This window comes from Salvelinus alpinus, chromosome 6 (assembly GCF_045679555.1).
Source record: "Salvelinus alpinus chromosome 6, SLU_Salpinus.1, whole genome shotgun sequence".
Lineage (NCBI taxonomy): Eukaryota > Metazoa > Chordata > Actinopteri > Salmoniformes > Salmonidae > Salvelinus > Salvelinus alpinus.
Window position 1 is genome coordinate 8,570,558 of NC_092091.1, and position 25,321 is coordinate 8,595,878.

General features: G+C 42.6%; 3 long non-coding RNA genes and 7 other non-coding genes across 10 annotated transcripts; all 10 read right to left on the reverse strand.

Annotated features, from left to right (window-relative positions):
* Positions 1–944: 944 nt before the first annotated feature.
* Positions 945–8,322, reverse strand: LOC139578071 (uncharacterized). The gene is made up of 3 exons (XR_011675486.1): positions 7,905–8,322; positions 2,419–2,494; positions 945–2,165 (listed from the first exon to the last, which is right to left on the reverse strand). It is a non-coding gene; the product is annotated as an uncharacterized lncRNA (long non-coding RNA).
* On the reverse strand, positions 2,261–2,349 carry LOC139579906 (small nucleolar RNA SNORD60). Its single transcript, XR_011675914.1, has one exon. It is a non-coding gene; the product is annotated as a small nucleolar RNA SNORD60 (small nucleolar RNA).
* A 1,906-nt stretch (positions 8,323–10,228) lies between the features above and the next one.
* LOC139578073 (uncharacterized) lies at positions 10,229–17,253 on the reverse strand. The gene is made up of 3 exons (XR_011675488.1): positions 17,123–17,253; positions 11,703–11,778; positions 10,229–11,449 (listed from the first exon to the last, which is right to left on the reverse strand). It is a non-coding gene; the product is annotated as an uncharacterized lncRNA (long non-coding RNA).
* LOC139579908 (small nucleolar RNA SNORD60) lies at positions 11,545–11,633 on the reverse strand. The gene has a single exon (XR_011675915.1). It is a non-coding gene; the product is annotated as a small nucleolar RNA SNORD60 (small nucleolar RNA).
* A 2,193-nt stretch (positions 17,254–19,446) lies between the features above and the next one.
* Positions 19,447–22,993, reverse strand: LOC139578072 (uncharacterized). The gene is made up of 6 exons (XR_011675487.1): positions 22,848–22,993; positions 22,204–22,317; positions 21,886–21,954; positions 21,388–21,468; positions 20,922–20,997; positions 19,447–20,672 (listed from the first exon to the last, which is right to left on the reverse strand). It is a non-coding gene; the product is annotated as an uncharacterized lncRNA (long non-coding RNA).
* Positions 20,768–20,855, reverse strand: LOC139579904 (small nucleolar RNA SNORD60). Its single transcript, XR_011675912.1, has one exon. It is a non-coding gene; the product is annotated as a small nucleolar RNA SNORD60 (small nucleolar RNA).
* Positions 21,193–21,262, reverse strand: LOC139579898 (small nucleolar RNA SNORD38). Its single transcript, XR_011675906.1, has one exon. It is a non-coding gene; the product is annotated as a small nucleolar RNA SNORD38 (small nucleolar RNA).
* On the reverse strand, positions 21,729–21,816 carry LOC139579901 (small nucleolar RNA SNORD60). The gene has a single exon (XR_011675909.1). It is a non-coding gene; the product is annotated as a small nucleolar RNA SNORD60 (small nucleolar RNA).
* Positions 22,037–22,124, reverse strand: LOC139579902 (small nucleolar RNA SNORD60). Its single transcript, XR_011675910.1, has one exon. It is a non-coding gene; the product is annotated as a small nucleolar RNA SNORD60 (small nucleolar RNA).
* Positions 22,445–22,514, reverse strand: LOC139579897 (small nucleolar RNA SNORD38). The gene has a single exon (XR_011675905.1). It is a non-coding gene; the product is annotated as a small nucleolar RNA SNORD38 (small nucleolar RNA).
* Positions 22,994–25,321: the final 2,328 nt, after the last annotated feature.

Here is a 25,321-nt window from a genome sequence, read left to right on the forward strand (position 1 = left end):
TGAGGTAGGATAAGGGAGGTAAGGCAATAAATAGGCCATGGTGGCAAAGTAATTACCATATAGCAATTAAACACTGGAATGGTAGAATATGCAGAAGATGAATGTGCAAGTAGAGATACTGGGGTGCAAAGGAGCAAGATAAATACAGTATGGGGATGAGGTAGATTGGATGGGCTACAGAACACCACATGTAATCACACTGTTTCCGTCACAAGTACAGGCTTACCAGTTACCACATCCAGGGACTTCTACTGGGTTGTTTTTGGCCACAACTCAATAATGGAAGTCAACTATGAAAATGCTACATTACCATGTTATGAATTTGTTTTATATTTGTCATCTTAAAATGACAGACTCATCTTAAAATAGCTAGGTGGGACAATATCACAGGCATAGAGAAAGAACATTTGTCCTCCAAGTGGAATCAGAGGTAATGGGTGGGGGTGAAGAGGATTACTTAGAATGCTGTTTGAAGAGGTAGTTTGATGGTATCAGAAGAAATCTGCAGTGACTCCGTCCTAGCTTCAGGGGGAAGCTGGTTCCACCGTTCGGGTGCCAGGACAGAAGAGATTGGACTGGGGAGCTGTCCTCCTGGAAGGCTGGGAGTGCCAAGAGATGGTAGAACAGTGCTCAGGTTGGGGTGTAGGGTTTGAGCATAGCAGTATGGAGGGCAGGGCATCTTGCTGTTCTGTACCTAAGCAACACGGTCAGACTTAGTTTCCTTTGATAGTTTAACCAGACACCTTTCAAAGGCATCTATTAAACCTCATCCACAGGCAAATTGCTAGAGCATGTCTATGGTGATACTTTAGTGACCCCTATTGGTAAGTCAGTACCACCAATGACAACTATTACAAAGACAGCTTGCAGTGATCTGTAATAGTTACAGAACTATGACCTAAACAGGAACTAGCATCCAATCACATTCACACAAACTACCAGAACACATTATAAAAACCTTTATTAAATACCTTAACAGAACATAGAACCAAGGTCTTCATACGAGACCATACTGCTGCTGACTGTAGAGTCCATTTACAGGCAGGGTGAAAACAGAAATTGTAAACAATAGTAATGAAACAATAAAACTACAGCCGACATAAATAAAAACACTCTGTGCCAAAATCCTAAAGTACCCATTAAATGCCAGGTGCCCTGTTCTGGGCCAACTAATTTGCCCGTGTCCTTAGTGGCACTTAACCATATAACTGGACAGTAGTATAGGGCTGCAGTTCAAACAAAAGACTAGGCCAAAAACCCTCAACTTAAGCCCTTGGGGGAATCCTGTCACCATCTTGGCGGGCGGCGCAAATTATTAGCCAAGCAGGAGAAGTTTGCAACGTAAGGACCGCAGCCCTCGTTTTATTTGTCAATTTACAAGTGTAAGTAAAAACTAACAAATCAGTACTAAATTGTACTACTAATGCACATGACAGCACATCTCGTAAAGTAATATTTGTTTAGCTTTTGGAAATTGTATTAATACATTTATCTTCAGAAGTTCCTGCTAGACAAGCTAACGGGAGTTAAATAATCTGCTAGCTAACATACAGTTTGTGTAAATTAATAATTATATATTTAGACATGCAATCATAATTGACTGTAGCACATAAAAGCACCCACAAGCTACCCGGTGGCTAAAAAGATAATCGCTGGAAGAACGAGCAATGGATTTCCAGGCCAGGGCAGTCCATTTAAAAACCATTCCTTCCTTGCCCTGCAAGTGTGTACTCGTCAGGCAGCATTAGTCATCAGAAGTGTCCACTTAATGAGGGCTGAAGGGACAGGGTGCATCTTAAGTGTTTGGACTGCAGCCCAGGTGTGCTAAAACTAGGGCCTGTAAAAATATATCATCAAGAACCAGAGCAGTGTTTTATCAGACCTCCCCCCAGCTACCGTTGAATCATTAAATGTACAATCCAGGGTTATAACAGTCTAGTCTCTTGAACTTGCCCAATTGATTACAAGATGTAGCTAATGATTTGGCCCACATACAATGCTTAGTTTGATACATAGCACATATACTGGATAACACCAGCTGTGGGCAGTAACCTCCCCTTCAACACGTTGGAATTCAGCACCCTTCTGATTCTGAAACGCAACACTCCAGAGAAACCACAGGATGGGCAGCCATTATGGTAGGAAGCCCCTCCCGTTTATGGAACCTGAAACAGAGGAACAGTTGAGGTCAGCGTAGATCCAAAACCTCACGTAAGCTAGTTTGACAGGCTACAGTACCACCTTTACATAGTTACTACCAGGGCCTCAGAGTGGAGTTCGAATCAGAGGCTGTTACCAGCTCTCATACGAGGTGTCAGAAAAGTTATTTTAGTTTTGTCATCACTGGCTCACTGCTACTATACATCAACAATCACTAGAAAACAAAGTAATGCCTGAGCAGTAGTAGGGGTTGTTTACCAGAGGGCCGAGGGATGGTGGATCACTGCAGGTCACATGGTCTCAGATTGACCAAACAGACTGAAGCATTGAGAGCCTGGTGGGAGAAATCAGAGCAATCATATCAGGGATGCTAACTGGTGAGGGTCCAAAAAGACAACACAGAAACATTAAATATATTTTTTAGTTAGACCAACATAATGGAAGATTTAGAGTGATAAAACATCTCATTCCATTAATATGGAGTTGGTCCCCCCTTTGCTGCTATAACAGCCTTCACTCTTCTGGTAAGGCTTTCCACTAGATGTTAGAACATTGGTGTTGGGACTTGCTTCCTTTCAGCCATGAGCATTAGTGACGTCGGGCACTGATGTTGGGCGATTAGGCCTGGCTCGCAGTTGGCGTTTCAATTCATGCCAAAGGCATTCGATGGGGATGAGGTCAGGGCTCTGTGCAGGCCAGTCAAGTTCTTCCACACTGATCTCAACAAACCATTTCTGTATGGACCTTGCTTTTGTGCTGAAACAGGAAAGGGATTTCCCCAACTTTTGCCACAAAGTTGAAAGCCCAGAATCGTCTAGAATGTAATTGTATGCTGTAGCGTTAAGATTTCCCTTCACTGGAACTAAGGAGTCTAGCCCAAACCACGAAAAACACCCCCTGGCCATTATTCCTCCTCCACCAAACTTTACAGTTGGCAATATGCATTCGGGCAGGTAGCATTCTCATGGCATTCGCCAAACTCAGGTTCATCTGTCAGACGGTGAAGCAACTACCTCATCCCCGTATTGGTATTCATTTATCTTGCTCCTTTGCACCCCAGTATCTCTACTTGCACATTAATCTTCTGCACATCTATCACTCCAGTGTTTAATTGCTATATTGTAATTACTTCGCCACTACGGCCTATTTATTGCCTTACCTCCCTAATCTTACCTCATTTGCACAGACTGTATATAGATTTTTTCCTATTGTGTTATTGACTGTAGGTTTGTTTATTCCATGTGTAACTGTGTTGTTTGTGTCGCACTGCTTTGCCTTATCTTGGCCAGGTCGCAGTTGTAAATGAGAACTTGTTCTCAACTGGCCTACCTGGTTAAATAGAGGTGAAAAATTAATTAGAAAAACTCCAGAGAAAGCATTTCCATTGCTCCAGAGTCCAATGGCGGCGAGCTTTACACCACTCTAGCCGACGCTTGGCATTGCGCATGGTGATCTTAGGCTTGTATGCGGCTGCTCGGCCATGGAAACCCATTTCATGAAGCTCCCGACGAACAGTTCTTGTGCTGACATTGCTTCCAGAGGCAGTTTGGATCTCGGCAGTGAGTGTTTTAACCGTTGGGCAGACTATTTTTACACCCTATGCGCTTCAGCACTCAGCGGTCCCATTCTGTGAGATTGTGTGTCTTACCATTTTGCGGCTGAGCGGTTGTTGCTCCTAGACGTTTCCACTTCACAATAACAGTACTTACAGTTGACCAGGGAACCTCTGGCAGGGCAGAAATGTGACGAACTGACTTGTTAGAAAGGTGGCATCCTATGACGGTGCCACGTTGAAAGTCACTGAGCTCTTCAGTAAGACCATTCTACTGGCAGTGTTTGTCTATGGAGATTGCATGGCTGTGTCCTCGATTTTATACACCTGTCAGCAACGGGTGTGGCTGAAATAGCCAAATTCACTAATTTGAAGGCGTGTCCACATATTGTGTATACAGTGTATATGGGTGTGGGGAATACTCTTCTACTTTCTTCCTCTCAGACCTGATTAACATTGTTGTGTTTGGCCATCAGGGCCAACAGTCAGCAACAATCAGCAGTATGTCTGCACTGGGTCAAACTGGTACTTCCTGTCAGTGACACTCGAAATGTTTAGCTTCTGATCTGATTTGTTATCTTGTTGTTTATCACACCATTAGTAGAATTCATATGACCTGGTTCCCATGCAGTTAAAACACAACGTATGAGGTTCTGGACATTTATTATTTTGTTTGTTTGGTTTTACTATAGTAAAACAATTAAAATTCGGACAAGTGGGAACATTTTACCCAATCCGCACAAGGAAAAAGGCTATTTTAGGCTTAGGTTTTGGATGAGAAACAATTGTTTGGTTCCAACAAAGATAGTTAAAAACAAATGTTTGTGTCTGATGACAATGGCAGTGTCTTTTTATTTCCCTCTCCTGCTATTTATTGGTGTGGCGTAAGAGGTTGCCATGGTACCCAACCCACCCAGAAAATGTGCAATATGTAGCAGGCAGCATGAGCGAATAAACAGTTGTAATTTAAATGAACAAAATGCAGCCCCACATTACAATGTATTGGTTAACCACAGCATGTTGATTTCTAGTTGAGTCATTTATTAGTGAAAAGGAATCCAACAATGCCATTGTTAATGTGCAAATATTGTACTAAACAAAAATATGAAAAGGAACGTTACATTTCATATAAGGAAATCAATCAATTGAAATAAATAAATTAGGCCCTAATCTATTGATTTCACATGACTGGGCAGGGGCGCAGTCATGGGTGGGCATAGCCCCACCCACTTGGGAGACTGGCCCACCCAATCAGAATGAGTTTTTCCCAACAAAAGGGCTTTATTACAGACAGAAGGGGGGCTGGATGTAGAGACCCTGGGTTGGCGTGGTTACACGTGGTCTGTGGTTGTAAGGTCGGTTGGACATACTGCCAAATTCTCTAAAAGGATATAATAGGAGGTTTATGGTAGAGAACTTAACATTAAATTCTCTGGCAACAGGTCTGGTGGGACATTCCTGCAGTCAGCACACAAATTTGCCCACTCCCTCAAAACTTCAGACATCTGTGGCATTGTGTTGTGTGACAGAACTGCACGTTTTAGTGGCCTTTTATTGTCCCCCGGCACAAGGTGCACCTGTGTAATGATCTTGTTTAATCAGCTTCTTCATATGCCACATCTGTCAGGTGTATCAATTATCTTGGTAAAGGAGAAATGCTCACTAACAGGGATGTAAACAGGGATGGAACATTTCTGGGATCTTTAATTTCAGCTCATGAAACCAACACTTTACATGTTGTGTATATTTTGCTCAGTGTAGTGGTACTAGCTGTGGATTCTAGAGATTACCAACTAATACAAAAGGCCATTTCAAATCTGGACCTCAAAGCCAGCTCCATTTTTATTCTTCCCCTCTAATCAAGGTCTGATTTAGACCTGGGACACCAAGTGGATGCTATTAATTATCAGGTAGAACAGAAAATCAGCAGTACTCTAGACCTCCAGGATCTGATTTGAATATCCCTGTATTACACCATGAAGTTATATTGTCAGCTAAAGATTATCCCCGTTTTTACATATGTTTGTTATTCGCCTTGCCTGGGATAAAGCAGAACACACATTTTAATTTGTGAACAATGAATGGACAATAAAGTAATCTTCTTCTCCTAGATGCTACACAACAAGCATGTGATGGTGCGTGTGGGAGGAGGCTGGGAGACCTTTGAGAGCTACCTTCTGAAACACGACCCATGTCGGATGCTCCAGATCTCCAGAGAGGAGGGGAAGATCTCTCCCATGTCCTCCAACACCAAGGACCTCACCCCAGACAGCTACCTGGTGGTGGCCGCACACCACCGCAGCAAGAAGTAAAAGATGGCCGCACACCACCGCAGCAAGAAGTAAAAGATGGCCGCACACCACCGCAGCAAGGAGTAAAAGATGGCCGCACACCACCGCAGCAAGAAGTAAAAGATGGCCGCACACCACCGCAGCAAGGAGTAAAAGATGGCCGCACACCACCGCAGCAAGAAGTAAAAGATGGCCGCACACCACCGCAGCAAGAAGTAAAAGATGGCCGCACACCACCGCAGCAAGAAGTAAAAGATGGCCGCACACCACCGCAGCAAGAAGTAAAAGATGGCCGCACACCACCGCAGCAAGAAGTAAAAGATGGCCGCACACCACCGCAGCAAGAAGTAAAAGATGGCCGCACACCACCGCAGCAAGAAGTAAAAGATGGCCGCACACCACCGCAGCAAGAAGTAAAAGATGGCCGCACACCACCGCAGCAAGAAGTAAAAGATGGCCGCACACCACCGCAGCAAGAAGTAAAAGATGGCCGCACACCACCGCAGCAAGAAGTAAAAGATGGCAGCAATTAAACCGTTGAAAACCCTCCCACTTTCTGGCCAACAGATTTTCTTGTGGAGTTATCATTCAATAGGGTTTTCAGTACATTTAACTAAAACCATCCCTTTAAATACGCTGTACCTTTTTAATTAGAATTGTCAGACTCACTAGAATACATGGAGAGAACGGTTCAGAATATTAGAGATCAATGAAAGAAAGCCATCTAAATATATATACATATTCTTCTCCTTTTCAGCACCAATTGGTAGATTTAAAAATACTCTGATCTTGTATATTATTTAGGGTTAGGAAAGTATACTGAACAAAAATATAAAATGCAACAATTTCAAAGATTTTGATGAGTTACAGTGTTATATAAGGAAATCAGTCAATTGAAATAAATGCATTGGGGCCTAATCGATGGATTTCACATGCCTGGGCAGTGGCACAGCCATGGTTGGGCCGGGAAGGGGATAGGCCCACCCACTGGGGAGCCAGGCCCACCCACTTGGGAGCCAGGCCCAGCCAATCAGAATGATTTTTTCCCCACAAAAGGGCTTTATTAGACAGAAATACTCCTCCACGCAGCTGTGGTGGACATTCCTGCAGCCAGCATGCCAATTGCAATTTAATCAGCTTCTTGATATGACACACCTGTCAGTTGGATGGATTGTCTTGGCAAAGGAGAAATGCTCACTAACAGGGATGTAAACACATTTGTGCACAACATTGGAGAGAAATAAGCTTCTTGTGTGTATGGAACATTTCTGGGATCTTTTATTTCAGCTCATGAAACCAACACATGAAATGTTGTATTTATATTTTTGTTCAGTGTAATTTTGAATAATAAAAACTGTTTTGGATAACTTTTAGGCACAACATATATTGGTGAATCAAAAATAGTGATTAGATTCATCCTGAAAGTTGACATTCAATTGTTCAAAACATGAAATATTGGAAAGTGAGAAATGTGTACAATAGAGGTTGAACGGTAGTCTATAAATTATACCATAATCCCCAATAATCATGGAACTGTGATGACAACGGTCCCGTCGTCGTGAACCGTACGCCAGGCTAACCTGCTACGGTGTGGTCGGAGTTCCATAATGATTGAATCAGGCTACATGTCCTAAATTACTGCACAACTTGTAACACGTTAGGCTAATATGATCTACTACCGCTAGTGATTATCAGGAACAACCACACGAACGTGACAGAGGGGGGTAAACTAACGATGTAATGGAGTGATGCAAAATGTAATGAAACTAACAGTAAAGTGACAGTTTATTTGGGTATTACCGTGGAGATCCTATGAAATTACTGTGTGATCGACCTTGTTCATTGTTTCATCACGCGTAAAGGTGGTGGAATTAAATCAAGGTTAGAATCTGTAGACTCACCTCTGCCACACCTTCATTTCTTTGATCTCCACCCCAAAGGAATATCGGGTGAATAGCATGCTATTCTCATGCTTCAATTCAAGGTCAGAAAACCATTTATATTTTTTAAAGGCAATTACTTGCCATTTACGCGCGCTCGGATAGGAATTCCCTCCATAATGATTTAGTTATTTGGGATGTAAGAATTTATAGATCGTTCCTTTGACGATAGCTAACTGATGATGGTTACCTACTACCGGAGCGAGAAATTAAGACGTTCGTGATGAGGATGTGACTTCCTGTATCTGGTCTTGCATCTCTCCTAGATGATGTCGGCCACAGTTGAACACCACTCCCAACAGTGATTGCATCTCTTCTAGATGATGTCAACTACAAAACAGACGGCGGGCAGCAGGCTTGAGTTATCCATCACCTGATCTTGCTGTCACCAACGACCCTGTTTTTTATCATGTCACGACGGTCGTTTAGGTGCAATAAACTAACTTATTTTTTTTGTTGAATTTGCTCTCAGAGATTATGCAAGTATGTTAATCTTATGTTTCTAACAAATTAATTTCAGAACATTCTTGTGCTTTGAGGTGGAATGACCCATAAAAGATTTTAACAATTTTTGACAGAAATGTGATAGATTTTTTTGTGTCTGGGATTGAGGCTGGAATATGTGGTACTAAAAGCATTTTTGTTACCATGGGTACTTTGGTTGTCAGTGATTTTCTTTGTTAGTTCCCTTTGTTGTGAGCGACATTGAGTTTCTCTTGTGGAAACGTAACAATTGAATGAATGCTAAACCAAACAAGAGTTTAAAAGGGGTTCTAACAGAAACCCATCATGGATGCCCACTAGGTTTGCCTCTAAAAAGACAAACCCCACAGCAATTTAGAATAGGGAGTAAAAAGACTATGGAGCGAAAACAAGCAGGGGAAACCAAAACTCAGCCTTCTTTCAAATTGAACTCGCACCTCAGCTGACGTAGCCCTCTCAAGCTCAACTGGAGCACTGGGCTGGTCAGTCCTAAGTAGCACCTGGGCCAATAGGTGAAACACCTTCCCACTGAGATGGCAACCAGCACAGTTGTAACTGACGAGGTGACAATCTGTGCACCCTAAGTGCCAAAAGTCCAACCTAAAAAAACAAAACCTGTAGCAAGTGAACATACAGTATGATTGCTGTAATAGTGGGTATATTCTGAACTTGGGAGTGAGTTTTCCCAAATGTATATTTTTTATTTCACCTTTATTTAACCAGGTAGGCTAGTTGAGAACAAGTTCTCATTTGCAACTGCGACCTCGCCAAGCTAAAGCAAAGCAGTTCGACACAAACACAGAGTTACACATGGAATAAACAAACACAATAGTAAAGTCTATATACAGCATGTGCAAATGAGGTAGGATAAGGGAGGTAAGGCAATAAATAGGCCATGGTGGCAAAGTAATTACCATATAGCAATTAAACACTGGAATGGTAGAATATGCAGAAGATGAATGTGCAAGTAGAGATACTGGGGTGCAAAGGAGCAAGATAAATACAGTATGGGGATGAGGTAGATTGGATGGGCTACAGAACACCACATGTAATCACACTGTTTCCGTCACAAGTACAGGCTTACCAGTTACCACATCCAGGGACTTCTACTGGGTTGTTTTTGGCCACAACTCAATAATGGAAGTCAACTATGAAAATGCTACATTACCATGTTATGAATTTGTTTTATATTTGTCATCTTAAAATGACAGACTCATCTTAAAATAGCTAGGTGGGACAATATCACAGGCATAGAGAAAGAACATTTGTCCTCCAAGTGGAATCAGAGGTAATGGGTGGGGGTGAAGAGGATTACTTAGAATGCTGTTTGAAGAGGTAGTTTGATGGTATCAGAAGAAATCTGCAGTGACTCCGTCCTAGCTTCAGGGGGAAGCTGGTTCCACCGTTCGGGTGCCAGGACAGAAGAGATTGGACTGGGGAGCTGTCCTCCTGGAAGGCTGGGAGTGCCAAGAGATGGTAGAACAGTGCTCAGGTTGGGGTGTAGGGTTTGAGCATAGCAGTATGGAGGGCAGGGCATCTTGCTGTTCTGTACCTAAGCAACACGGTCAGACTTAGTTTCCTTTGATAGTTTAACCAGACACCTTTCAAAGGCATCTATTAAACCTCATCCACAGGCAAATTGCTAGAGCATGTCTATGGTGATACTTTAGTGACCCCTATTGGTAAGTCAGTACCACCAATGACAACTATTACAAAGACAGCTTGCAGTGATCTGTAATAGTTACAGAACTATGACCTAAACAGGAACTAGCATCCAATCACATTCACACAAACTACCAGAACACATTATAAAAACCTTTATTAAATACCTTAACAGAACATAGAACCAAGGTCTTCATACGAGACCATACTGCTGCTGACTGTAGAGTCCATTTACAGGCAGGGTGAAAACAGAAATTGTAAACAATAGTAATGAAACAATAAAACTACAGCCGACATAAATAAAAACACTCTGTGCCAAAATCCTAAAGTACCCATTAAATGCCAGGTGCCCTGTTCTGGGCCAACTAATTTGCCCGTGTCCTTAGTGGCACTTAACCATATAACTGGACAGTAGTATAGGGCTGCAGTTCAAACAAAAGACTAGGCCAAAAACCCTCAACTTAAGCCCTTGGGGGAATCCTGTCACCATCTTGGCGGGCGGCGCAAATTATTAGCCAAGCAGGAGAAGTTTGCAACGTAAGGACCGCAGCCCTCGTTTTATTTGTCAATTTACAAGTGTAAGTAAAAACTAACAAATCAGTACTAAATTGTACTACTAATGCACATGACAGCACATCTCGTAAAGTAATATTTGTTTAGCTTTTGGAAATTGTATTAATACATTTATCTTCAGAAGTTCCTGCTAGACAAGCTAACGGGAGTTAAATAATCTGCTAGCTAACATACAGTTTGTGTAAATTAATAATTATATATTTAGACATGCAATCATAATTGACTGTAGCACATAAAAGCACCCACAAGCTACCCGGTGGCTAAAAAGATAATCGCTGGAAGAACGAGCAATGGATTTCCAGGCCAGGGCAGTCCATTTAAAAACCATTCCTTCCTTGCCCTGCAAGTGTGTACTCGTCAGGCAGCATTAGTCATCAGAAGTGTCCACTTAATGAGGGCTGAAGGGACAGGGTGCATCTTAAGTGTTTGGACTGCAGCCCAGGTGTGCTAAAACTAGGGCCTGTAAAAATATATCATCAAGAACCAGAGCAGTGTTTTATCAGACCTCCCCCCAGCTACCGTTGAATCATTAAATGTACAATCCAGGGTTATAACAGTCTAGTCTCTTGAACTTGCCCAATTGATTACAAGATGTAGCTAATGATTTGGCCCACATACAATGCTTAGTTTGATACATAGCACATATACTGGATAACACCAGCTGTGGGCAGTAACCTCCCCTTCAACACGTTGGAATTCAGCACCCTTCTGATTCTGAAACGCAACACTCCAGAGAAACCACAGGATGGGCAGCCATTATGGTAGGAAGCCCCTCCCGTTTATGGAACCTGAAACAGAGGAACAGTTGAGGTCAGCGTAGATCCAAAACCTCACGTAAGCTAGTTTGACAGGCTACAGTACCACCTTTACATAGTTACTACCAGGGCCTCAGAGTGGAGTTCGAATCAGAGGCTGTTACCAGCTCTCATACGAGGTGTCAGAAAAGTTATTTTAGTTTTGTCATCACTGGCTCACTGCTACTATACATCAACAATCACTAGAAAACAAAGTAATGCCTGAGCAGTAGTAGGGGTTGTTTACCAGAGGGCCGAGGGATGGTGGATCACTGCAGGTCACATGGTCTCAGATTGACCAAACAGACTGAAGCATTGAGAGCCTGGTGGGAGAAATCAGAGCAATCATATCAGGGATGCTAACTGGTGAGGGTCCAAAAAGACAACACAGAAACATTAAATATATTTTTTAGCTAGACCAACATAATGGAAGATTTAGAGTGATAAAACATCTCATTCCATTAATATGGAGTTGGTCCCCCCTTTGCTGCTATAACAGCCTTCACTCTTCTGGTAAGGCTTTCCACTAGATGTTAGAACATTGGTGTTGGGACTTGCTTCCTTTCAGCCATGAGCATTAGTGACGTCGGGCACTGATGTTGGGCGATTAGGCCTGGCTCGCAGTTGGCGTTTCAATTCATGCCAAAGGCATTCGATGGGGATGAGGTCAGGGCTCTGTGCAGGCCAGTCAAGTTCTTCCACACTGATCTCAACAAACCATTTCTGTATGGACCTTGCTTTTGTGCTGAAACAGGAAAGGGATTTCCCCAACTTTTGCCACAAAGTTGAAAGCCCAGAATCGTCTAGAATGTAATTGTATGCTGTAGCGTTAAGATTTCCCTTCACTGGAACTAAGGAGTCTAGCCCAAACCACGAAAAACACCCCCTGGCCATTATTCCTCCTCCACCAAACTTTACAGTTGGCAATATGCATTCGGGCAGGTAGCATTCTCATGGCATTCGCCAAACTCAGGTTCATCTGTCAGACGGTGAAGCAACTACCTCATCCCCGTATTGGTATTCATTTATCTTGCTCCTTTGCACCCCAGTATCTCTACTTGCACATTAATCTTCTGCACATCTATCACTCCAGTGTTTAATTGCTATATTGTAATTACTTCGCCACTACGGCCTATTTATTGCCTTACCTCCCTAATCTTACCTCATTTGCACAGACTGTATATAGATTTTTTCCTATTGTGTTATTGACTGTAGGTTTGTTTATTCCATGTGTAACTGTGTTGTTTGTGTCGCACTGCTTTGCCTTATCTTGGCCAGGTCGCAGTTGTAAATGAGAACTTGTTCTCAACTGGCCTACCTGGTTAAATAGAGGTGAAAAATTAATTAGAAAAACTCCAGAGAAAGCATTTCCATTGCTCCAGAGTCCAATGGCGGCGAGCTTTACACCACTCTAGCCGACGCTTGGCATTGCGCATGGTGATCTTAGGCTTGTATGCGGCTGCTCGGCCATGGAAACCCATTTCATGAAGCTCCCGACGAACAGTTCTTGTGCTGACATTGCTTCCAGAGGCAGTTTGGATCTCGGCAGTGAGTGTTTTAACCGTTGGGCAGACTATTTTTACACCCTATGCGCTTCAGCACTCAGCGGTCCCATTCTGTGAGATTGTGTGTCTTACCATTTTGCGGCTGAGCGGTTGTTGCTCCTAGACGTTTCCACTTCACAATAACAGTACTTACAGTTGACCAGGGAACCTCTGGCAGGGCAGAAATGTGACGAACTGACTTGTTAGAAAGGTGGCATCCTATGACGGTGCCACGTTGAAAGTCACTGAGCTCTTCAGTAAGACCATTCTACTGGCAGTGTTTGTCTATGGAGATTGCATGGCTGTGTCCTCGATTTTATACACCTGTCAGCAACGGGTGTGGCTGAAATAGCCAAATTCACTAATTTGAAGGCGTGTCCACATATTGTGTATACAGTGTATATGGGTGTGGGGAATACTCTTCTACTTTCTTCCTCTCAGACCTGATTAACATTGTTGTGTTTGGCCATCAGGGCCAACAGTCAGCAACAATCAGCAGTATGTCTGCACTGGGTCAAACTGGTACTTCCTGTCAGTGACACTCGAAATGTTTAGCTTCTGATCTGATTTGTTATCTTGTTGTTTATCACACCATTAGTAGAATTCATATGACCTGGTTCCCATGCAGTTAAAACACAACGTATGAGGTTCTGGACATTTATTATTTTGTTTGTTTGGTTTTACTATAGTAAAACAATTAAAATTCGGACAAGTGGGAACATTTTACCCAATCCGCACAAGGAAAAAGGCTATTTTAGGCTTAGGTTTTGGATGAGAAACAATTGTTTGGTTCCAACAAAGATAGTTAAAAACAAATGTTTGTGTCTGATGACAATGGCAGTGTCTTTTTATTTCCCTCTCCTGCTATTTATTGGTGTGGCGTAAGAGGTTGCCATGGTACCCAACCCACCCAGAAAATGTGCAATATGTAGCAGGCAGCATGAGCGAATAAACAGTTGTAATTTAAATGAACAAAATGCAGCCCCACATTACAATGTATTGGTTAACCACAGCATGTTGATTTCTAGTTGAGTCATTTATTAGTGAAAAGGAATCCAACAATGCCATTGTTAATGTGCAAATATTGTACTAAACAAAAATATGAAAAGGAACGTTACATTTCATATAAGGAAATCAATCAATTGAAATAAATAAATTAGGCCCTAATCTATTGATTTCACATGACTGGGCAGGGGCGCAGTCATGGGTGGGCATAGCCCCACCCACTTGGGAGACTGGCCCACCCAATCAGAATGAGTTTTTCCCAACAAAAGGGCTTTATTACAGACAGAAGGGGGGCTGGATGTAGAGACCCTGGGTTGGCGTGGTTACACGTGGTCTGTGGTTGTAAGGTCGGTTGGACATACTGCCAAATTCTCTAAAAGGATATAATAGGAGGTTTATGGTAGAGAACTTAACATTAAATTCTCTGGCAACAGGTCTGGTGGGACAATCCTGCAGTCAGCACACAAATTTGCCCACTCCCTCAAAACTTCAGACATCTGTGGCATTGTGTTGTGTGACAGAACTGCACGTTTTAGTGGCCTTTTATTGTCCCCCGGCACAAGGTGCACCTGTGTAATGATCTTGTTTAATCAGCTTCTTCATATGCCACATCTGTCAGGTGTATCAATTATCTTGGTAAAGGAGAAATGCTCACTAACAGGGATGTAAACAGGGATGGAACATTTCTGGGATCTTTAATTTCAGCTCATGAAACCAACACTTTACATGTTGTGTATATTTTGCTCAGTGTAGTGGTACTAGCTGTGGATTCTAGAGATTACCAACTAATACAAAAGGCCATTTCAAATCTGGACCTCAAAGCCAGCTCCATTTTTATTCTTCCCCTCTAATCAAGGTCTGATTTAGACCTGGGACACCAAGTGGATGCTATTAATTATCAGGTAGAACAGAAAATCAGCAGTACTTTAGACCTCCAGGATCTGATTTGAATATCCCTGTATTACACCATGAAGTTATATTGTCAGCTAAAGATTATCCCCGTTTTTACATATGTTTGTTATTCGCCTTGCCTGGGATAAAGCAGAACACACATTTTAATTTGTGAACAATGAATGGACAATAAAGTAATCTTCTTCTCCTAGATGCTACACAACAAGCATGTGATGGTGCGTGTGGGAGGAGGCTGGGAGACCTTTGAGAGCTACCTTCTGAAACACGACCCATGTCGGATGCTCCAGATCTCCAGAGTGGAGGGGAAGATCTCTCCCATGTCCTCCAACACCAAGGACCTCACCCCAGACAGCTACCTGGTGGTGGCCGCACACCACCGCAGCAAGAAGTAAAAGATGGCCGCACACCACCGCAGCAAGAAGTAAAAGATGGCCGCACACCACCGCAGCAAGGAGTAAAAGATGGCCGCACACCACCGCAGCAAGAAGTAAAAGATGGCCGCACACCACCGCAGCAAGGAGTAAAAGATGGCCGCACACCACCGCAGCAAGAAGTAAAAGATGGCCGCACACCACCGCAGCAAGAAGTAAAAGATGGCCGCACACCACCGCAGCAAGAAGTAAAAGATGGCCGCACACCACCGCAGCAAGAAGTAAAAGATGGCCGCACACCACCGCAGCAAGAAGTAAAAGATGGCCGCACACCACCGCAGCAAGAAGTAAAAGATGGCCGCACACCACCGCAGCAAGAAGTAAAAGATGGCCGCACACCACCGCAGCAAGAAGTAAAAGATGGCCGCACACCACCGCAGCAAGAAGTAAAAGATGGCAGCAATTAAACCGTTGAAAACCCTCCCACTTTCTGGCCAACAGATTTTCTTGTGGAGTTATCATTCAATAGGGTTTTCAGTACATTTAACTAAAACCATCCCTTTAAATACGCTGTACCTTTTTAATTAGAATTGTCAGACTCACTAGAATACATGGAGAGAACGGTTCAGAATATTAGAGATCAATGAAAGAAAGCCATCTAAATATATATACATATTCTTCTCCTTTTCAGCACCAATTGGTAGATTTAAAAATACTCTGATCTTGTATATTATTTAGGGTTAGGAAAGTATACTGAACAAAAATATAAAATGCAACAATTTCAAAGATTTTGATGAGTTACAGTGTTATATAAGGAAATCAGTCAATTGAAATAAATGCATTGGGGCCTAATCGATGGATTTCACATGCCTGGGCAGTGGCACAGCCATGGTTGGGCCGGGAAGGGGATAGGCCCACCCACTGGGGAGCCAGGCCCACCCACTTGGGAGCCAGGCCCAGCCAATCAGAATGATTTTTTCCCCACAAAAGGGCTTTATTAGACAGAAATACTCCTCCACGCAGCTGTGGTGGACATTCCTGCAGCCAGCATGCCAATTGCAATTTAATCAGCTTCTTGATATGACACACCTGTCAGTTGGATGGATTGTCTTGGCAAAGGAGAAATGCTCACTAACAGGGATGTAAACACATTTGTGCACAACATTGGAGAGAAATAAGCTTCTTGTGTGTATGGAACATTTCTGGGATCTTTTATTTCAGCTCATGAAACCAACACATGAAATGTTGTATTTATATTTTTGTTCAGTGTAATTTTGAATAATAAAAACTGTTTTGGATAACTTTTAGGCACAACATATATTGGTGAATCAAAAATAGTGATTAGATTCATCCTGAAAGTTGACATTCAATTGTTCAAAACATGAAATATTGGAAAGTGAGAAATGTGTACAATAGAGGTTGAACGGTAGTCTATAAATTATACCATAATCCCCAATAATCATGGAACTGTGATGACAACGGTCCCGTCGTCGTGAACCGTACGCCAGGCTAACCTGCTACGGTGTGGTCGGAGTTCCATAATGATTGAATCAGGCTACATGTCCTAAATTACTGCACAACTTGTAACACGTTAGGCTAATATGATCTACTACCGCTAGTGATTATCAGGAACAACCACACGAACGTGACAGAGGGGGGTAAACTAACGATGTAATGGAGTGATGCAAAATGTAATGAAACTAACAGTAAAGTGACAGTTTATTTGGGTATTACCGTGGAGATCCTATGAAATTACTGTGTGATCGACCTTGTTCATTGTTTCATCACGCGTAAAGGTGGTGGAATTAAATCAAGGTTAGAATCTGTAGACTCACCTCTGCCACACCTTCATTTCTTTGATCTCCACCCCAAAGGAATATCGGGTGAATAGCATGCTATTCTCATGCTTCAATTCAAGGTCAGAAAACCATTTATATTTTTTAAAGGCAATTACTTGCCATTTACGCGCGCTCGGATAGGAATTCCCTCCGTAATGATTTAGTTATTTGGGATGTAAGAATTTATAGATCGTTCCTTTGACGATAGCTAACTGATGATGGTTACCTACTACCGGAGCGAGAAATTAAGACGTTCGTGATGAGGATGTGACTTCCTGTATCTGGTCTTGCATCTCTCCTAGATGATGTCGGCCACAGTTGAACACCACTCCCGACAGTGATTGCATCTCTTCTAGATGATGTCAACTACAAAACAGACGGCGGGCAGCAGGCTTGAGTTATCCATCACCTGATCTTGCTGTCACCAACGACCCTGTTTTTTATCATGTCACGACGGTCGTTTAGGTGCAATAAACTAACTTATTTTTTTTGTTGAATTTGCTCTCAGAGATTATGCAAGTATGTTAATCTTATGTTTCTAACAAATTAATTTCAGAACATTCTTGTGCTTTGAGGTGGAATGACCCATAAAAGATTTTAACAATTTTTGACAGAAATGTGATTGATTTTTTTGTGTCTGGGATTGAGGCTGGAATATGTGGTACTAAAAGCATTTTTGTTACCATGGGTACTTTGGTTGTCAGTGATTTTCTTTGTTAGTTCCCTTTGTTGTGAGCGACATTGAGTTTCTCTTGTGGAAACGTAACAATTGAATGAATGCTAAACCAAACAAGAGTTTAAAAGGGGTTCTAACAGAAACCCATCATGGATGCCCACTAGGTTTGCCTCTAAAAAGACAAACCCCACAGCAATTTAGAATAGGGAGTAAAAAGACTATGGAGCGAAAACAAGCAGGGGAAACCAAAACTCAGCCTTCTTTCAAATTGAACTCGCACCTCAGCTGACGTAGCCCTCTCAAGCTCAACTGGAGCACTGGGCTGGTCAGTCCTAAGTAGCACCTGGGCCAATAGGTGAAACACCTTCCCACTGAGATGGCAACCAGCACAGTTGTAACTGACGAGGTGACAATCTGTGCACCCTAAGTGCCAAAAGTCCAACCTAAAAAAACAAAACCTGTAGCAAGTGAACATACAGTATGATTGCTGTAATAGTGGGTATATTCTGAACTTGGGAGTGAGTTTTCCCAAATGTATATTTTTTATTTCACCTTTATTTAACCAGGTAGGCTAGTTGAGAACAAGTTCTCATTTGCAACTGCGACCTCGCCAAGCTAAAGCAAAGCAGTTCGACACAAACACAGAGTTACACATGGAATAAACAAACACAATAGTAAAGTCTATATACAGCATGTGCAAATGAGGTAGGATAAGGGAGGTAAGGCAATAAATAGGCCATGGTGGCAAAGTAATTACCATATAGCAATTAAACACTGGAATGGTAGAATATGCAGAAGATGAATGTGCAAGTAGAGATACTGGGGTGCAAAGGAGCAAGATAAATACAGTATGGGGATGAGGTAGATTGGATGGGCTACAGAACACCACATGTAATCACACTGTTTCCGTCACAAGTACAGGCTTACCAGTTACCACATCCAGGGACTTCTACTGGGTTGTTTTTGGCCACAACTCAATAATGGAAGTCAACTATGAAAATGCTACATTACCATGTTATGAATTTGTTTTATATTTGTCATCTTAAAATGACAGACTCATCTGAAAATAGCTAGGTGGGACAATATCACGGGCATAGAGAAAGAACATTTGTCCTCCAAGTGGAATCAGAGGTAATGGGTGGGGGTGAAGAGGATTACTTAGAATGCTGTTTGAAGAGGTAGTTTGATGGTATCAGAAGAAATCTGCAGTGACTCCGTCCTAGCTTCAGGGGGAAGCTGGTTCCACCGTTCGGGTGCCAGGACAGAAGAGATTGGACTGGGGAGCTGTCCTCCTGGAAGGCTGGGAGTGCCAAGAGATGGTAGAACAGTGCTCAGGTTGGGGTGTAGGGTTTGAGCATAGCAGTATGGAGGGCAGGGCATCTTGCTGTTCTGTACCTAAGCAACACGGTCAGACTTAGTTTCCTTTGATAGTTTAACCAGACACCTTTCAAAGGCATCTATTAAACCTCATCCACAGGCAAATTGCTAGAGCATGTCTATGGTGATACTTTAGTGACCCCTATTGGTAAGTCAGTACCACCAATGACAACTATTACAAAGACAGCTTGCAGTGATCTGTAATAGTTACAGAACTATGACCTAAACAGGAACTAGCATCCAATCACATTTACACAAACTACCAGAACACATTATAAAAACCTTTATTAAATACCTTAACAGAACATAGAACCAAGGTCTTCATACGAGACCATACTGCTGCTGACTGTAGAGTCCATTTACAGGCAGGGTGAAAACAGAAATTGTAAACAATAGTAATGAAACAATAAAACTACAGCCGACATAAATAAAGACACTCTGTGCCAAAATCCTTAAGTACCCATTAAATGCCAGGTGCCCTGTTCTGGGCCAACTAATTTGCCCGTGTCCTTAGTGGCACTTAACCATATAACTGGACAGTAGTATAGGGCTGCAGTTCAAACAAAAGACTAGGCCAAAAACCCTCAACTTAAGCCCTTGGGGGAATCCTGTCACCATCTTGGCGGGCGGCGCAAATTATTAGCCAAGCAAGAGAAGTTTGCAACGTAAGGACCGCAGCCCTCGTTTTATTTGTCAATTTACAAGTGTAAGTAAAAACTAACAAATAAGTACTAAATTGTACTACTAATGCACATGACAGCACAAGCACATCTCGTAAAGTAATATTTGTTTAGCTTTTGGAAATTGTATTAATACATTTATCTTCAGAAGTTCCTGCTAGACAAGCTAACGGTAGTTAAATAATCTGCTAGCTAACATAGTTTGTGTAAATTAATAATTATATATTTAGACATGCAATCATAATTGACTGTAGCTCATAAAAGCACCCACAAGCTACCCGGTGGCTAAAAAGATAATCGCTGGAAGAACGAGCAATGGATTTCCAGGCCAGGGCAGTCCATTTAAAAACCATTCCTTCCTTGCCCTGCAAGTGTATACTCGCCAGGCAGCATTATAAGTCATCAGAAGTGTCCACTTAATGAGGGCTGAAGGGACAGGGTGCATCTTAAGTGTTTGGACTGCAGCCCAGGTGTGCTAAAACTAGGGCCTGTAAAAATATATCATCAAGAACCAGAGCCGTGTTTTATCAGACCTCCCCCCAGCTACCGTTGAATCATTAAATGTACAATCCAGGGTTATAACAGTCTAGTCTCTTGAACTTGCCCAATTGATTACAAGATGTAGCTAATGATTTGGCCCACATACAATGCTTAGTTTGATACATAGCACATATACTGGATAACACCAGCTGTGGGCAGTAACCTCCCCTTAACATGTTGGAAGTAGGTCAGCACCCTTCTGGTTCTGAAACACTCCAGAGAAACCACAGGATGGGCAGCCATTATGGTAGGAAGCCCCTCCCGTTTATGGAACCTGAAACAGAGAAACACTTTTAGTCAGCGTAGATCCAAAACCTCACGTAAGCTAGTTTGACAGACTACAGTACCACCTTTACATAGCTACTACCAGGGCCTCAGAGTGGAGTTCGAATCAGAGGCTGTTACCAGCTCTCATACGAGGTGTCAGAAAAGTTATATTTTTTTGTCATCACTGGCTCACTGCTACTATACAACAATCACTAGAAGACAAAGTAATGTCTGAGCAGTAGGAGGGGTTGTTTACCAGAGGGCCGAGGGATGGTGGATCACTGCAGGTCACATGGTCTCAGATTGACCAAACAGACCGAAGCATTGAGAGCCTGGTGGGAGAAATCAGCGCAATCATATCAGGGATGCTAACTGGTGAGGGTCCAAAAAGACAATTAACACAGAAACATTAAATATATTTTTTAGCTAAACCAACATAATGGAAGATTTAGAGTGCCTCTGTCAAGAGTCGGTAGTTATGTTAGCCAGCCAACTAATTGGAGCATTTAAAAAAATATAAACAGGTCTTTCTCAGAGTCACTAATATCGATCATTATCATTCAGTAGCAGAACTGGACAAGGTTATCTTCATAGAAAGACCAGCACCAAAAGTGATAAAAGACACCAGAAAACTTAGTTTCAACACCACTGGCTCATTGCTACAATAAACCAACTATCACTGGCTCAAGAGTCCTAGTGTGTAAGTGGAGAGCCTGGTTTACCCGAGGGATAGGGTGGAGGGCGGTTCACTGCAGGTCACATGGTCAGACTGACACCAAACTGCAGCACTGGGCACCCGACTCCTGGTGGGTTGAAGGTAAAAATAAATAATCAGATACAATACCTCACCAGTAATACTGCAACAGTCACATTTATTTAACTATGCAAATCAGTTAACATTTTATTTACAATGACTGTCAAACCCTAACCTAGACAAAGGGCCAATTGTGCACAGCCCTAGGGGACTCCGGTTGTGATACAGCCTTGAATTGAACCAGGGCCTGTAGTGACAGAGGCGGTGCCTTAGACCGCAGTGCCACTCGGGAGCCCAATACTACTACCAGAGCCTCAGAGTGGAGTTCGAATCAGAGGCTGTTACCAGCTCTCATACGAGGTGTCAGAAAAGTTATATTTTTTTGTCATCACTGGCTCACTGCTACTATACACCAACAATCATTAGAAAACAAAGTAATGTCTGAGCAGTAGGAGGGTTTGTTTACCAGAGGGCCGATGGATCACTGCAGGTCACATGGTCTCAGATTGACCAACCAGACTGCAGCACCCAACTCCTGGTGGGAGAAAGGTTGAGAAAGATGAATACCTCACCAGTAATACCACTCACTGTAAGCCACACATACATAGTTACTACCAGAACCTCAGAGTGGAGTTCGAATCAGAGGCTGTTACCAGCTCTCATACGAGGTGTCAGAAAAGTTATTTTAGTTTGTCATCACTGGCTCTGTTCCTTAAACCTGACCAGGTGTTATCAGTCAGATTGATTAACATTGGGAAATGATTAACATTGGGAAATGACTCACCTGACGACGTAATGGCAGCCTCTGATATCATGGAGTACTTCCTACAGCCGCCTCTTCAGACCAGAACAGATCAACTAGTCTGTCGGCCTGGTGGATCCATCAGAAGCCCTGTTACTGATGAGACAAATGGTCGTTTAGTTAACCTGCATGGTCAATTGTTTATCCAAGGTAATTACGGATTTGGCACGGTTCTATTAAGGCCGGCCGACTAGTTGACTAAAGCATTGTAAAAACCCAGGTCTTTCTCAGAGTCACAAATATCGATCACCATCATTCAGTAGCAGAACTGGACAAAGATATCTTCACAGAAAGACCCAATGTTAAAGTTAAAACGTTAGGCAACTTAATTTTTTGGGGCGCATTGTCGACCCACGTGGTGTTAATTAACTAAGAAACGTTAACCTAGCTTCGAAGTTACGTTAACTTAACAGGTTGGCATGTAATTTACTTTAAACATCAGCAAGTTAGGGTAGCACACTACCAAACTATACTTCTACTAAATGAATCATTGAAATGGACGAAGAACCGCTAGACAAGTACATCGTAAGCCAAAATAGCTAACGTTAGCTAAAGCAAACGAGGTGCAGCATAAAGTTCGTTAGCGACCTAACTAGCGCTCAATAAGTCTGCAAATGATTACTCACCAAAGGTATCGAGTCATTTCATGACGGATGCATGGTGTTGGCTGTGCGGCTGCCAAAGACAACTTAGTTTTATAATGAGAGCCATAATTCTCCCCGGCGGATTTGTGAAGCTAGCACGCCGTGTATTTTGTAGTGAAAGACCGAATGAGCGAAGAGCGGGGTATTTATAGGGCCTTTCTCTGTCTGGGGTGGACCCACCGGCGAATCAGCCAATTATTCGTCTGTAGTTCTGAGCTACACAGGCTCCCGTAGATGACACCGCATTGTCTGTACTTCAATGACTACAAATCCCATGAACATTTTTTATGGCGAGCAACTTCAAGTTCTGTTACGTTACCATCATGTCTAGTTCAGACGGTATTTACAGTGAAAGGTTTGTCCCTGACCATTTATTATGCTTTATTGACGAAAGAGTTGATGAATTCCTACTAAAGTCTTACCTAACGATATCCATTACCAGCACATTGGGATCCATTACTGACAGCAGCACTGCTGAAAACAAAGCACTGTAGTCTTCCCCTCCATTCTGGAGATCTGGAGCATCCGACATGGGTCGTGTTTCAGAAGGTAGCTCTCAAAGGTCTCCAAGCCTCCTCCCACACGCACCATCACATGCTTGTTGTGTAGCATCTAGGAGAAGAAGATTACTTTATTGTCCATTCATTGTTCACAAATTAAAATGTGTGTTCTGCTTTATCCCAGGCAAGGCGAATAACAAACATATGTAAAAACTGGGATAATCTTTAGCTGACAATATAATTTCATGGTGTAATACAGGGATATTCAAATCAGATTCTGGATATCTAGAGTACTGCTGATTTTCTGTTCTACCTGATAATTAATAGCATCCACTTGGTGTCCCAGGTCTAAATCAGACCTTGATTAGAGGGGAAGAATAAAAATAACAATGGAACTGGCTTTGAGGTCCAGATTTCTGCTGATTTTCTGTTCTACCTGATAATTAACCAGTTAAACGTAACAAAATGTAATGGAAAATGTATCTGGACAGCAGCAAATCAAATCTCTGTGAGAGATGAAGCCTTGAGAGAGACAGAGATGACTTGCCTCAGTAGCTTCCTGTTTTGGTCTAGCTGTCTACAAGGACATTTAGTGAGAAAGGAACTGCCCTGTTCCATTATTTCTCCAAGCTGCTGGTAAAATTGACCATTTCAGCAAATTGCTGCTGTTGCCATCTGCTGCATTCTGAAGGAGATTGGGCATCGATAGTAATGCATTTAAAACTCCTGATTATACTGTGTGATGATTTTCCACTTTGCTCATCAATCAATCAGCTTAATGTAGTGTCTCTACCTGCTCACCAATCATTCAGCTTAATGTACTGTCTACCTGCTCACCAATCATTCAGCTTAATGTACTGTCTACCTGCTCACCAATCATTCAGCTTAATGTACTGTCTACCTGCTCACCAATCATTCAGCTTAATGTACTGTCTACCTGCTCACCAATCATTCAGCTTAATGTACTGTCTACCTGCTCACCAATCATTCAGCTTAATGTACTGTCTACCTGCTCACCAATCATTCAGCTTAATGTACTGTCTCTACCTTCTCAAGGCACTACAGAGGGTAGTCCGTACGGCTCAGTACATCACTGGGGCTAAGCTGCCTGCCATCCAGGACCTCTACACCAGGCGGTGTCAGAGGAAGGCCCTAAAAATTGTCAAAGACACCAGCCACCCCAGTCATAGGCTGTTCTCTCTACTACCGCATGGCAAGCGGTACCGGAGTGCCAAGTCTAGGACAAAAAGGCTTCTCAACAGTTTTTACCCCCAAACCATAAGACTCCTGAACAGGTTGTCAAATGGCTACCCGGACTATTTGCATTGTGTGCCCCCCCAACCCCTCTTTTTACGCTGCTGCTACTCTCTGATTATCATATATGCATAGTCACTTTAACTATACATTCATGTACATACTACCGCAATTGGTCCAACCAAAAGGGCTATCTGCATTGTATTCCACCCACCACCCGCCAACCCCTCTTTTACGCTACTGCATTGTGTGCCCCCCCCAACCCCTCTTTTTACGCTGCTGCTACTCTCTGATTATCATATATGCATAGTCACTTTAACTATACATTCATGTACATACTACCGCAATTGGTCCAACCAAAAGGGCTATCTGCATTGTATTCCACCCACCACCCGCCAACCCCTCTTTTACGCTACTGCTACTCTCTGTTCATCATATATGCATAGTCACTTTAACCATATCTACATGTACATACTACCTCAATCAGCCTGACTAACCAGTGTCTGTATGTAGCCTCGCTACTTTTATAGACACCGCGTCTCACAAAGACACGGCGGTTGGAACCAAAAATCTAAAATTTGGACTCCAGACCAAAGGACAGATTTCCACCGGTCTAATGTCCATTGCTCGTGTTTCTTGGCCCAAGCAAGTCTCTTATTACTGGTGTCCTTTAATAGTGGTTTCTTTGCAGCAATTTGACCA